Source organism: Marmota marmota, unplaced genomic scaffold, assembly GCF_001458135.2.
Source record: "Marmota marmota marmota unplaced genomic scaffold, marMar, whole genome shotgun sequence".
Classification (NCBI taxonomy): Eukaryota; Metazoa; Chordata; class Mammalia; order Rodentia; family Sciuridae; genus Marmota; species Marmota marmota.
In genome coordinates this window covers 1,892,287-1,905,662 of record NW_026000169.1, presented here as the reverse complement: position 1 = coordinate 1,905,662, position 13,376 = coordinate 1,892,287, and positions in this window count along the sequence as shown.

The window sequence follows — 13,376 nt, the reverse complement described above, 5'->3', positions numbered from 1 at the left end:
CCCTACCCTTCCATCTGCTGTTCTCAGCTGCTTAAAAAGACATACCAGTTGGCTTCACATGAAATCTAAGAGGGAGAGGAAAATAGAAGGTAATTGTGGAAACAAAGCTTTGCAAAAACACCTTTGACCAGCCAGGTGTTTCCTGCTGGAAGGCTCCTTGGCTGCGCCTGGCCATCTTCCTAGAACAGGGGCTACTTCAGAGGAGGGGAGGGGATGGAGGCAGAGCAGCCCCAAGACACCATCTGCTGCTGACGCTCTAGGGCATGGATGAGGCCACCTCACCCAAGTCCCTGGTTTGGTTCAAGGACTGTCAGAGGTGGAGGAGGGGGCTCTGCTGAGATTGTTATGGTTTGGAGATGAAGTGTCCCCCACAAAGCTCATACTAGACAATACAGAAATGTTCAAGGGTAAAATTATTAGATTAGGAGAGCTGTAACCTGATCGGTGGATTAATGTATTTGGTGAATTAATGATTTGAATGGGTGGTAACTGTGATCCAGGGGGGGCAAGGCTAGAAGAGGTAGGTCCCTGGGGGTAGGCCTTTTGGGATTATACTTACTCTCTCTACTTCCTGGCCGCCAAGAGCTGACAGCTTTCCTCCACCATGGCCTTCTGCCATGATGCTTTGCCTAATCTCAGGCCCAGAGCAATGGAGTTGGCTGACCATGGACTGAATCTCTGAAATCATGAGCCCAAAATCAGCTTTCTCCTTGAAGTTATTCTTGCTCAAATAAATATGCCAGGCACTGTTCTAGGCACTGGGGAGACAGCTGATCCCTGTCCTCCACAAACATCATCTGCCCTCTGATCATTGCCCAGACAGCATGGTAAGTGGGAGAGACAAGGTGACATTTGGGCTATGGAGTAAGATCAACTGAAGTTGAGCCACTGTTTCCTAGCTGTAACCGTGGGTGAGTGACTAAGGCTCAGTTTCCTCTTTAAGGCTCAGTTTCATAAAAAGCATCATAATAAAGTTTTTTCTGAAGATAAAATAATGAGTATTCATTAGCCTACTCAATAAGTGTTTGTTGCTGCTGTTGTCCTTATTGTTATTACTATGGTTGCTGGGGTCATACAAGGGTCATAACAAAATGATGGTGACTAGAGAGGCAAGCAGAGAATCACAAAAGAGGGCATGTTCTAGGTGGACCAAGGGAGAGGAACATCCTAGTCAGAGGGACCAGTAGTGTGAAGCCTGAGGTGTAGATGAGGGCGTGCTGCTATATGGCTGCAGTGTCCCATATGTGTGTCTGGGTCACAGGTGTGTTGGGCCAGCCTCGGCTGTGAGGACATGATGGCTACCTTTAGGAGACTGAGCCTGACCCTCCAGTTTTCTGAGTCCAGAGGGTCTGGGCCTGGAGATTGGCACAGCAGATAAACCATTTAGAGAGAAGAGTTTTTCCTTGTGATACACAAAATGCCAACACTAAGGGGCTCCTGAGCCTTGCTCGCTTTAACAGTGATGCTGAGTGATCCCAGTAGCTCCCCACACCCTGATCTCATCCTCCCAGTGCACTCCAGCCACACATCCCTGCACACTGAAGAATCAGATTCTGCCCACCGCAGCTGGGTAGCCTTGAACTAGACACTGATGCAGTGGAGAGGTAGATGAGACGACCCCAGGAGTCTTCCAACTCTTGATCACATGACTATAAATTAAGGCACTTAAAGGAGTGTTGGCTGACACTGGTGGTGGCATGGTTGGCCAAGAAAAAAGATACGACGCACATCAAATAGTGTGACATTTGGAGCAGACACATGTAAGGCGGAGATGGGACATGGCTTAGTGATTGAGTGGGAATAGAGAGGAAGAGGGAGTGGGTGGCAGCACCGAGGCTCTGTGACTGGCCAGCTAATTCCGTTGTGCTTGGAGGTTGGAAAACAATGGCAAGGCAAGGTCAGGACTGGATGCTCTGGGTCTGGTCTCTTGGAGAAGGAAACAGAACTGCAAGAGCTGCTTCCAGTCACGTGGTTCATCCGCCCTCCACACTCAGCCCTGAGCGAGCGTTAGTCCACACTTTTCTCTTGGCTTGTGTTTAAAATAACAAGTTCAAAAGGAAATCCAAACTTGGTCCAAAGGTAACAAGGCAATGAGAGGAAAGTAAGTTTCCCATCTTGGTCCACTCCACCACAGTGACCGCCCATGACTCCCATCTGCGCAGCCAGGATGAACATTTGCATTGGGGGGTGTTCGTTTCCTCTCAAGAACTCCTAGGGAGGCTTTTCCCCTGATTGACTGACTTGTATTCTACATTTATTCAAAACTGTTAGACTGGATTACTTCTATACAAGTATACACACATATTTTAATGGGTTTGAGGAAGCTTGTATAGAAAATAACATATAGCAATACTATTTTATTATAATACATACAATATTTTTAAAGTAAGGAAAGGGCAGAGGAGGAAGGGGAGAAGCATGAGTCTACTCTATGCAGGATGCTAGGAAAACCTCTCCATTTTTATTATCCTGTGTGGGCCTCACAACACCCACATGAGGTAAACACTATCATGGCTTTTTAAACACTCTAGGAAATTGAAGTCAAGGTCAGTTGAGAAACTTGCAAGGGTCACATGTCTAATCAGTGATGAGGCCCACAGTCACATTCCTGCTTGCCTGGTTTCAAAGCCTCCGGCTGGTCTGGCATTTATACTAATGAATAAGAGGACATTCCTTGATCAATAACAGGGTGGACTTTTGACAAAGGCCCACTTAACACTTTGATCTCCTGGGCCCACTCTCCAGAACCTGGCTGGTTGCCAAGGCTCTTTATCCCATCTCCTAATCCTCCAAATTTTCCCAAGTTGCAATATCACCCTTTCGCTCTTTCTCTTCCCCATCAGAATTACTGTCCTGACCATTCTACAGCTCTGAGCCCCAGTTGTTGCGAGGAAAGCAGGCTCATTTAATCCATGCAAGAGTGTAAGAATCTGTTGGCTGTATTTTTACTCTACTAATGTTGTTTGCTTCATAAAATGTGATAGACTGAATGACTGATCGGTTAAGTCAAAGACAGTGAGACAAAACAAAATGATTAATTTCATGTTGAAGGAGGAAAGAGATTTTGAATCCAGTGAGATTTTTTAATGGCTTTATTGAGGTATAATTGACATACAATAAACCGCCCATACTTAAAGTGTACAAAGCGATGTGTGTTGGCATAGGCAGACACCCATGAATCATCTCCTCGCTCAAGACAATAAACTCACCTGCCATCCTCGAAAGTTACTTCTAGTTAGGCCACGTCTGTTTTTGAAATCCCTTAAATTGGCCCAGTTCCTAAGCAACATGATTTTGTAGATAAAGGTGGCTTCAGCAAAACCATGGCAGGACTCAGTGACATTTTTGTGAACTAAATGTAGTTTCACAACCAAGTGATTTTTGAAATCTGTTTATAATTTAATTTTTTAAATCTGTTTACAATTTAATCTGGTGGGAATGAAAACCTGGCTGTAAACCTATTTGCCAACAAGAATCATGTGGGGTGATAATCTCCAGAAAACACACAGTGACCTGATACCATATTCTGCACAGGTCCTGGTCAGGAAAGCATATTTGCATTTGAGATGGGAGATTCTACGTTGGAAAATTCCAACCAAAGTGAGTTCATGGTTCAGCCCCACAGACCACATCAGCAGATGTCACAGCAGGTGACCCGACAGGGCCAGAATGGCAGAAGCCCAGAAACTCTCCATTACAGACAACTGCAGGTAGCTCAAATGTGGGAGTGGGGAAAGCAAAGGCTCTGTCAGGGCTGATCACTAGACTGTGGCGTCCTCTAGGACAGGAAACACGCTCCTTTGCTCTTGTGTCCCTAGGGTCTAGATTTCCTAGTATAGGCCTGGAAGCATTGTTTGCAAAGAATTGCTGAATAACTAATTGAATACTTGTTTGTTCGGAGGTGCTCTTTGGATTCCCTTACAAATGGGGTTCTCAAAGTGGTACCTATGAAAGCGCTACCACTCTAGAGATGAAGAAATCCCCTGGGAGAAAGACCCTCAATGGGGCTTCTTGTGTTCTGTGAACTTTTTTTCTTTCTTTTTTTTTTTTTTTTTTTTTTTTTTTTTTTGTACCAGCAATTGAACTCAGAGGCACTCGACCACGCAGCTACACCCCCAGCCCCATTTTGTATTGTATTTAGAGACAGGGTCTCACTGAGTTCCTCAGTGCCTGGCAATTGCTGAGGCTGGCTTTGAACTCTATATCCTCCTGCCTCAGCCTCCTGAGCTGCTAGGATTACAAGTGTGTACCACCTTGCCCAGCTTCTGTGGACTTTATTAACTGAGCACTTAGTAATAATAGACACTGTGTGAGATTATGCTTTGATGGCAGAGACAGCCAACTCATAGACAGCTGTGGAAGGGGAAGAACACACAGTAAAACAGCACCTGGTAGGGGCACCTCACTTCTCTTGGGGAGTCAAAGAGGATCTTCTAGAGGCCATGACTTCTAAGCCTCATCTCAGCTACCTGAAGGAGTATTGCTTTCAGATTGGGTATTACATATTTTGTATAACCCCAAGCTCAACTATTTAGCTTTCTCATCTGTAATAATATCCCACTTCAACCCATTAATAACAAGTCTAGGGGCAATCCTATTCTAGAGTAAATGGGATGAAAATACCTGGGAAATAACATGGGACATGGGTATGTGAACCACCATGACACAAAAAGATTAATGGAGAAAATGAGTTTCTTGGTAAAATATTTGTGCATTAAGTTCTTGTTTTTATTAGAACACTAAAGTCTGTCTTAAAACACATTCAGAGAATGCTTTCTAGATAAGGAATGGGTAAAGGGACCAAGGTATATTAGTTAGCTTTCTCACTGCTGCGACTAAAAGACCCAAACAGCATAGTCATTGAGGAGGAACAGTTTATTTGGGGGCTCATGGTTTCAGAAGTTTTAGTCCATAAAAGCCTGGCTCCATTCCTGGGGGCTTGAGGTGAGGCAGAACATCATGGCAGAAGAATGTGGCATAGGGAAGCAGCTCACATGATGATCAGAGAGCAGAGAGAGAGACTCCACTCTCCAGTTACAAAACATATACCCCATAGCCACACCCACAATGAATCGCCTCCTCCAGGCACACCCCACCTGCCTCTAGCTACCGCTCACTTAATCCCATCAGGGATCAATTCACTGATTTGGTTTAGGCTATAACTCAATCATTTCTCTTCCAAACCTTCTTGCATTGTCTCACATGTGAGCTTTTGGGGAACACCTCACATCCAAACCATAACACAGGGTAGAGAAAAAAAGACAATGGAGTGGAGAAATAGGACGATAATAAGACTAAAAATTCAAATGGTGGGATCATACAGAGGAGGAAAGTTGGAGAGGAGAAAGCAGAATGAAGGTTAATGTGAAAACTAGAGAACAAAAAAGCTGTTGGAGAAGTAAAGAGACAATAAGTGTAAAAGGAAGAACCTACATTCATGCATATACGTTAGGAGAGGGGGGAAAAAACAAGATAAAGAACAAAGGAACTGAGGGTGTGAGTGAAGAGAGAATGGAGAAATCAGTACCCAAGGGAGCCATCTACTGCCCCCAAAGAGAAGCATACAGCTCAGGAAACAGGAGAGGCATCCTGTAGATAGGCAGGATAACACTGTACAGCCCAGCTCCACGCCCACGCTCCATGTGGAACCCCCTCTATAGGGACAAGCTGGAGACAACTATTCATGTCACAAGAGCTGGGAGAATCATGCTCCCAAGGACATCCTCCCCCAATCCTTCACCAACTCCCAGAAGCTACACTGTTCTCTAAGACAGGATGGCAAAAAGAAGACTGGGGTTTCTAGAAGTCCTCAGAGACTGGCCCCCTGATGTAGCAGTGAAATCTCTGCTTCAACAGCTTTTATTCCATGTATTCAGACCAAGAGAATAAGTGCTTAATGAGGATGCTTCAAAAGTTCCCATTATCGGAAGACTGCCTGACTGTATCATAAAATATGCTCTGGCTACTCAAATCTTGAGATAGTAAATGTTCCCTTTAACAATCTAACTTTTTTTTTAATGTCGTAATTTCTTAGTCTATTTTCTTTTCTGTTAAAGGCATGCAAGGCTTTCCCTGAATTCTGGTGAAGTTTCTTTGAATGCTTGTGCTGATGCAGACATCCTGCCCAGCACAGTGGAGAGTTTGCACCACTAAGCCAACAGGGCAGTAAAGAAACCAATAACAGGAGGTGGACGATAAGGCTGTGTTTGAACAGGCAGCAAACAGGACCACTGCAACTAAATTAAAGGACATTAACAGAATTAAACAGATTTACTAAATATCATGAGGCCATTGTTGATCAAATCCAAGATGATCATGGAATCCTTCTCACTCCACCCAGGGAGGATAGCAAACATCAAAGATAATATTCATTTTTCAAGGTCACATAAGTAGGTCATCAGAGCAGGAGATGGAATTCTCAGTGGACAGGGCAAAAGTGAGACCCTTTTTTGTTTTTCACCGTAGTTCATTTCTTGGGTTTCTTCTCGTCCTAGGAGTGATTAAGACAATACCTGAGGCAACCTTCTGTCTACCCCTTTAGAGGCCAGATGAGGTCCAAGGAATCTCAGAAGAAAGGAGACAGTCCATCTAACTAAGGCTCAGGGTGGCTGGGGCAGGTAGAGCAAGACTGACCTCTACCTTGACAGGATGCTCCTCTTTCTAGGCCTCAGTGGTCTCTAGGGAGATATTTTCTTCTAGCGGGGGGATGAAAAATCATGGAGTGATGGTCATTCAAACTGCCTGTTGCATCCACTTCCTGTCTTGGTCCTCTTTGCTCAGCAAGAGTACATGACAGCCAGAACCAAGTAGATCAGAATTACAGAGCTTCAAGTTCTCTTCACCTCTAAGAATCTATGATTGGGAGGCAAGGACACTTGACCTCTTTTCTAGGTCTCTGGGAACCAGTAAGTATCAAGGCAAACAGAAAAGCAAAAAGTATTAACTCAGAAAAAGCATGGCATGTTGAAACTGACAAAAATTTATTTTTAGATTATTAATTGAATGTCCCCTAGCTGCTAGATATGCATCATTTAGTATTTAATAGAACTCTGCAAGGTAACTATTATTATGCTCAGTTTATAGGGGAGGAAACTGAGACTCAGGGAATTTGAGTAGCCTGTCCAAGTTCTTAAAACTAGTAAGTGGCTGAGCTGGGTCACTCTGACTTCTGCCTGTGACTGTCAAGCCATCCCTCTTGGAGAGAATATACGTAACATGATTGATCCTGTCACTTAGGTCCCAGAGCACCTCCCCCATTGCCCCATACAGCTGCACACACTTCTGACTCTCACTGGGGGAGTTTTTCCCAGTCAGGTGTGTGCTGCCTGGCCAAATGAGACATGATTGGGAATAATTGTGACATGACATGGTCTGGAATGAGGAGCAGATGGGGCCTGAGTGCATGGAAACCCTTTGGGGTCTGATTTCAAGGGAAGGAGAGGTGGCCATCTTAATGATTTCCAGCGTGCTTTGGCAGAGGAGCAAGGGAGGAAGGGTGACAGCCATGGCTGATGTGGTTGGCAACAACTGAAGCTGAAAATCACCTCCTGCCTGCAATCCTAAGTCATCCTTCTCAGCGTGTCCAGCCCTGAGGCCTGGAGCCAAGAGGAGTCACAGGGAAGGAGCAGAAAGGCAAGGCCAATGAGGATAGCTGTCCATGGTTAGGAAGAGATTCCAACCCTGACTGAGCACACAAGCATTTCAGATCTCAGAGCAACAATTGGATTGAGGCAAACCAAGAGAAAGGGGCAGAACTGGGAGGTCCTCACAGGGCCTGGCTCCTAGTCCCAGGTCATTTCTACCCCTAGCTGTGGGACCCTGAGCCTCATGCAAGAGAGTTAAGTCCCTTATAATTCTAAAATATTCTTCTTCTAACCTGAGCCTATTCAATACTCTATCTAAAAGTATCCTCTTTATGGAAATCAAGAACAAAAGTACCTTTTATGAGGAAGAGAGAGCCAGGGGAGTAGCTCCGTAGTGGAGCACTTGACTAGTGTGTGTGAGGCTCTGGGCTTGATTGCCACCGTACAAAAAGAAAACATAAAGAAATTAAAGAAAAGCAAGAAAGGAAGGGAAGGGGGGAAGAGAGAGACGGAGGGCGAGAGGGAGGGAGGGAAGGGAAACAGCAATACAGGGGTTCAGCCCAGAGTGTTCCATACACATAGATTGGTGTCCATCTTGTCATCCCAAAAGCATGAAGGAAGAAGTCACTTTCTTTCCTTCCCTGCATCTCAGTCAGGAGGCCTTTGACTGTAAACAAGAAGTTCCCCTAATTCAACCAACTAAAGCAACATGAAAATGGATTTCATAAGAAGTCCGGAAGCATGCCCAAATCCTGAGTTGCCAGTTCATCCCAAGTTCTTCCATCTTTCCCCTGTACTGTCCTCCAGGTCCAACTTTGTCCTGAGTAATGGGTAGTGTTACCAAGAAGGCCACTAGACTTCCAGGAGTCATGGCCAGGCAATACAATGTTTGGCAGAAGAATAAAGTCATTCTCTTCCCAAGCATCTCTGTAAAGAGCAAAGGAACGTCTCCCCAAAGCCCTCTCGTGCTTCACCATAGGACTGGCTCATATGCTTTAATCACAAGCAATCACAGCTCTCAGGGGTGGTGGCACCATGACTGACTGTTCAGGGTGACCTGAGAGGCTGGGAGAGGCAGAAGCTCCATCTAAATCAGGGCTCCATCAGCACAAAAGAGCTGGATATCACTGTGGAGCTTGTAATTGTGACAAAGACAGAAATTTGCATTCCAATACCCTTTTTCTCTTCTTCCTTAGTAACATAAACCCTAGTGTTTAGCTGGATGGTTTGCCACCCAGAATTAAAAATAACATTTCTCCATCTTTGTTTTCTATCAGTATGTGTGGCCACGTGATTAAACTGTGGTCAATGAGACATAAGCAGAAGAGCTGTGTAGAACTTTGAAAATGAGGCTTAAACCTGGCGTGGTGGTGCAAGCCTGTAATCGAAGCAGCTCAGGAGGCTGAGGCAGAAGGACTGTGAGTTCAAAGCCAGCCTCAGCAATTTAGTGAGGCCTTTAGCAACTTAACGAGACCCTATCTCTAAATGAAATATAAAAAAGAACTGGGATGTGGCTCAGTGGTTAAGCACCCCAGGGTTCAAACCCCAGTACAAAAAAAAAAAAATTTTTAAATGTTGCTTAAAGGGAAATAACTCAGCCTAGAGACCTGCTCACTCCATTCCGCTTTCCTCCTCCTTTCAGCCTGCAATCAGATGTGATGAATGGATTTCTAGTAGCCAACTTGCACCCTGAATTGACAGTGAGGATGGAAATCACATCCAAGGATGGTACGGGGTGGGGGGGGGGGAGAAGAAGCTAGAGTCCCCTGGTGACTCCAGAGTCATTCTACCTGCCCCAGACTGCCTGTCTCCATATTTACAAGAGCCAATAAGCTCCTGTGTATTTAAGCATTATTTGTTTGGCCTGATGCTTACCACCAGTATAATTCCTAACTGCTACAGCCAGCAGTGAATGCTACACTATGAGCTAATTTATTCAGTTGACTTTGTTATCCCATTGACGGAAGGCATATAAAACAGGATCAGGCAGTGAGAAGTTTTGGAATCCAACAGATCTGAGTGCAAATCCTGCTTTTGCCATCTACAGGCTGTGTCTACTGGTAAGTGACTTCACTTCTTTGGGCTTAGTTTTACCACCTATAGAATAGAGCTGGGTATACCTACCTCAAAGACTATGTGAGGGTTAAGAAAACAAAACTCTCCAAGGCGCTTTGTGTTGCCATTGCATCTAGCTAATGTACAATAAGTGGTCCGAGCAATCAGAGGACTTAGAAATCACAACATCCAAACCTCTCATTTTAGTCATGGAAGAAACTGAGGCCAAGAGAGACAGAAGCAAGTTCCTTAAGCACCTCTGAGGCTCTCTGTTGGAAGGCACCGTTGTCATGGTTATTTACCACACAGGATACTTTCATCATTTCATGCCCTGCATAGCATCTACATTGCCCGTGGTCCTGGTGCTCCAAAACTCTCTTCTGGACACAGTGTCCAGTCCCTGATGAGAGACAGATGCTCAGCCATGAGCACCATGCACTGGGATGGCATTCTTTTTCTGCACTGATATCATCAGTCACATCATGTGGTGCTACTTTAATTGCTGTCCTATTTTTGGAAAAATAGATGGCTAAACATAAGCAATTTTTTCTTAGCTTTTTTTTTTTTTTTTTTAGTTACTGAAGCAAAGTACTCAGTAAATAAGGGCTGATTTGCATGACATTTTGCATGAATAGCGACATTGAATGAACAAGGTAACAGACTTTGAACTTTTGTAGGCATTCTATTCAATTTTTAAAATGATTTTTTTGTTAATTCCCAGTAGATTTCCACTGACATTAAAATCAACCACAATTTGGGAGGCCTCTGGTGGCTACAGTGGTAAAATACAAAAGCAATTATAAGCCTGTGTGTGTTTGTTTAGCTAGGTAAGGTAAGTCTTTAATCATGCACATTTGGCTATACAGATTTTCCAAGAAATGCGGATCCTGTGAACCCCAGGTAGTGTTAGAGTTTTGGGTCTCACTGGGTGCCACAGAGGACTCACAATGGGCTTTCCCAGGTTAAAACTGATCAAAACAATACCCACAGAAATTCAAAGGCCAGAAAACCACAGATCTTATATTCCAGAGGTAGTAATATATCCAATTTTGGATTGTGTACTAAATAGATAGTGAGTTCCACACTAAAATAACTAAATAAAAGGCTGGATATCTTTTCCACCAACACAATCAGAATGTTCAATCACCCAGGAAACTTGCTTGGTGTGACTGTTCACATACCTCACCCCAGGGCATGATTGTAGAGCATAGCAATGATGAATGAGGAGAGAACAAATAGAATATAATAATAATTCTACCCTGGATTTAAATAACACTTCCTTCTCAGAGCACTAAGTACTTTCCCATAGATTAGAAAGTAAGATATTATTATCCCCATTCGTCAAAAAGGAAGTAGAGGCAGGGAGGTAAATTATTTGTCCAAAGACTTAGATTAAAGGACTATTAAAGGTGAATGGTAACTGTTGATGTTATTCATGGAATGTCCTCATCTTCAGATGTAGAACCTGAAGTCCGGACAGTAATGTGGCTTTTCCAAAACTCTGTCATTGGTGGCCAAATGACAAACCATCAGGAGAATCCAGAGCCTGCTGGGGCATTCCAAGAGCCAATGCTTATCTGTTCATAGAGAAGGAAACAACCCAAATCTCCTAACAACCCAGTGCATAAGCTGTTCCCATCTTCCAGTCCACAGAATACTGCACCAATACTGAGACTTCCCACCCTCCAAGCAGGAGTCTTACCTCCCAAGGGTCCCCAGGCTCATGGTCAGAGATGACATCTGCTTACAGAATCCCAGTAGTTTGCTGGGTGCTGTGGCATACGCCTGTAATCCCAGCAGCTCAGGAGGCTGAGGCAGGAGAATTGCGAGTTCAAAGCCAGCCTTAGCAATGGCGAGGCGCTAAGCAACTCAGTGAGACTCTGTGTCTAAAATAAAATACAAAATAGGGCTGGGGATGTGGCTCAGTGGCCGAGTACTCTGAGTTCAAACCTCAGTACCAAACAAACAAACAAACAAACAAAAACTGTTAGAGTCTGTAAACAAGTCAAAATAACACCTGGCATTTTGCCAGGGGAATGTTAGAGTTCGTAAATAAGTCTGGATGGTGCCTGGCAAAATGCCAGAGGGAGTGGTTTGAGAAGTAACAAAAGCGAGCCATTAAGTGTGGTGATTCCTTATTGGTTGACTGATGTATCTAGTTTATGCTGTGTGGAATGTATAAATACTGCTCCTGTCCTGCAATAAACGGCTTCCGCTCCTGCTGTATCAATGTACACAAGTTATTCGTCACCCCCCCCGCCCCCCCCCCGTTATTTTGCCTAGCCAGCCGGGCTGCGGCAAAAAATGAATCCCAGAGGTTTCTAACAGAGCTCAAAGTTCCTGTCCAACTCCGCCTCTCCACCATCATCATAGTTACCCATAATAAGGAGTGTGGCAAGGGCATCTGTGGGTATGTTCCCTGGGGACACTCTCCTCTGAGAGTCCTAGGCTTTGATATTCCATGATGTGTACCCCAGGCACCATGGCCCTTGGAACACCCCAGCAGGCTCTGGATTCCCCTGATGGCTTGTCTCCAGGGACATGTCTGGTGTGACACTCAGCTGCAAAGCCAGGCATTGCTCCTGGGCTCTCAGACTATAAGAGGCCAGAGTAGCAGCTGTCAGAGGTAAGAAGTCGAAAGCCAGGGAAGAACAGGCAAGGGAACCAAGAGCCAACTTCAACTCCCCTCTGTGCAGCAGCTGTTAAAACAGAAGACAGTGGTTTGAGCAGAGACTCCAGCTACACAGAGACCACCTTCCCCTGCCTCTCTTCCTCCTGGACATATGGTCTTGGCCTCACCTTCTCTCTCAGTCCCCCCAACTGCAGACTGATTCTCCCTACCAGGTGTCATCTGCCTCCATCTGTGATGAGTTATTACTTTTTAGAAAGATGGGAATGCTTTCCTCCCCCAGCCCTGTCACCCCCACTTACAACCTCCTTATTAACCAAACTCACTTCCCTCGCATATAAAAGAAAGGAGGGGGGTCCCTTGAGATGACACACCGGAACTTTTTCTCTTGGACACAGTGTTCCTCCCAAGGTCCCACATCCTTATATCAAAAATAAATCCCACTTAGCAGAAATGGGGATGATAAAGAATACAATTCTAAATCACAGTACATTCTCAGACACAAGGACATGTATAACATCAACAATAATTCAGATATTAGATACATATTTACCAGACAAGAGTCACTACCCAGAAGAACAAAGGAGGAAAAGAATGATGAGGGCCATGGAGTTTTTCTCTGAATTCCTTCACCCTCTCATGATGCTCAGTTCAGCTTCCCCCCGTTTTAGACCTACTGTGTGCTCCAATGAACCTGCCCCCTGCAGCCAGCCACAGGGGCATTGGTACAGGCGAATCAAATGCTCAGTTCTGGGTTTCTCAGGAACTTAAACACCACGTAGATGAAGAGTTACCCAGCCCTCTGTTTTCCCTTCTTCTCCCTCCTGCTGTCCGCATCTGGAACAGTTCACTGCTTATTAGCACTTCAGATGGAGGATGCGAGGGAGTAAATGTGAAAATCTGATTAGTCAATTTTGCTGTTTTTCTGGAAGCAATGGTAAAAAGATGGGCTACAAAAGAAGAAAAAGCTATTTGCTATTGAAATTTGCAGATTTCAATTAACCTTATTCTTCACAGATAATTGAGAATTGACCCCCCCCCCCAAAAAGTTATATTCTTTGCAACCTTCTTTAAAAAAAAAAAACTGTTCTGACACCATCTCCATGCCA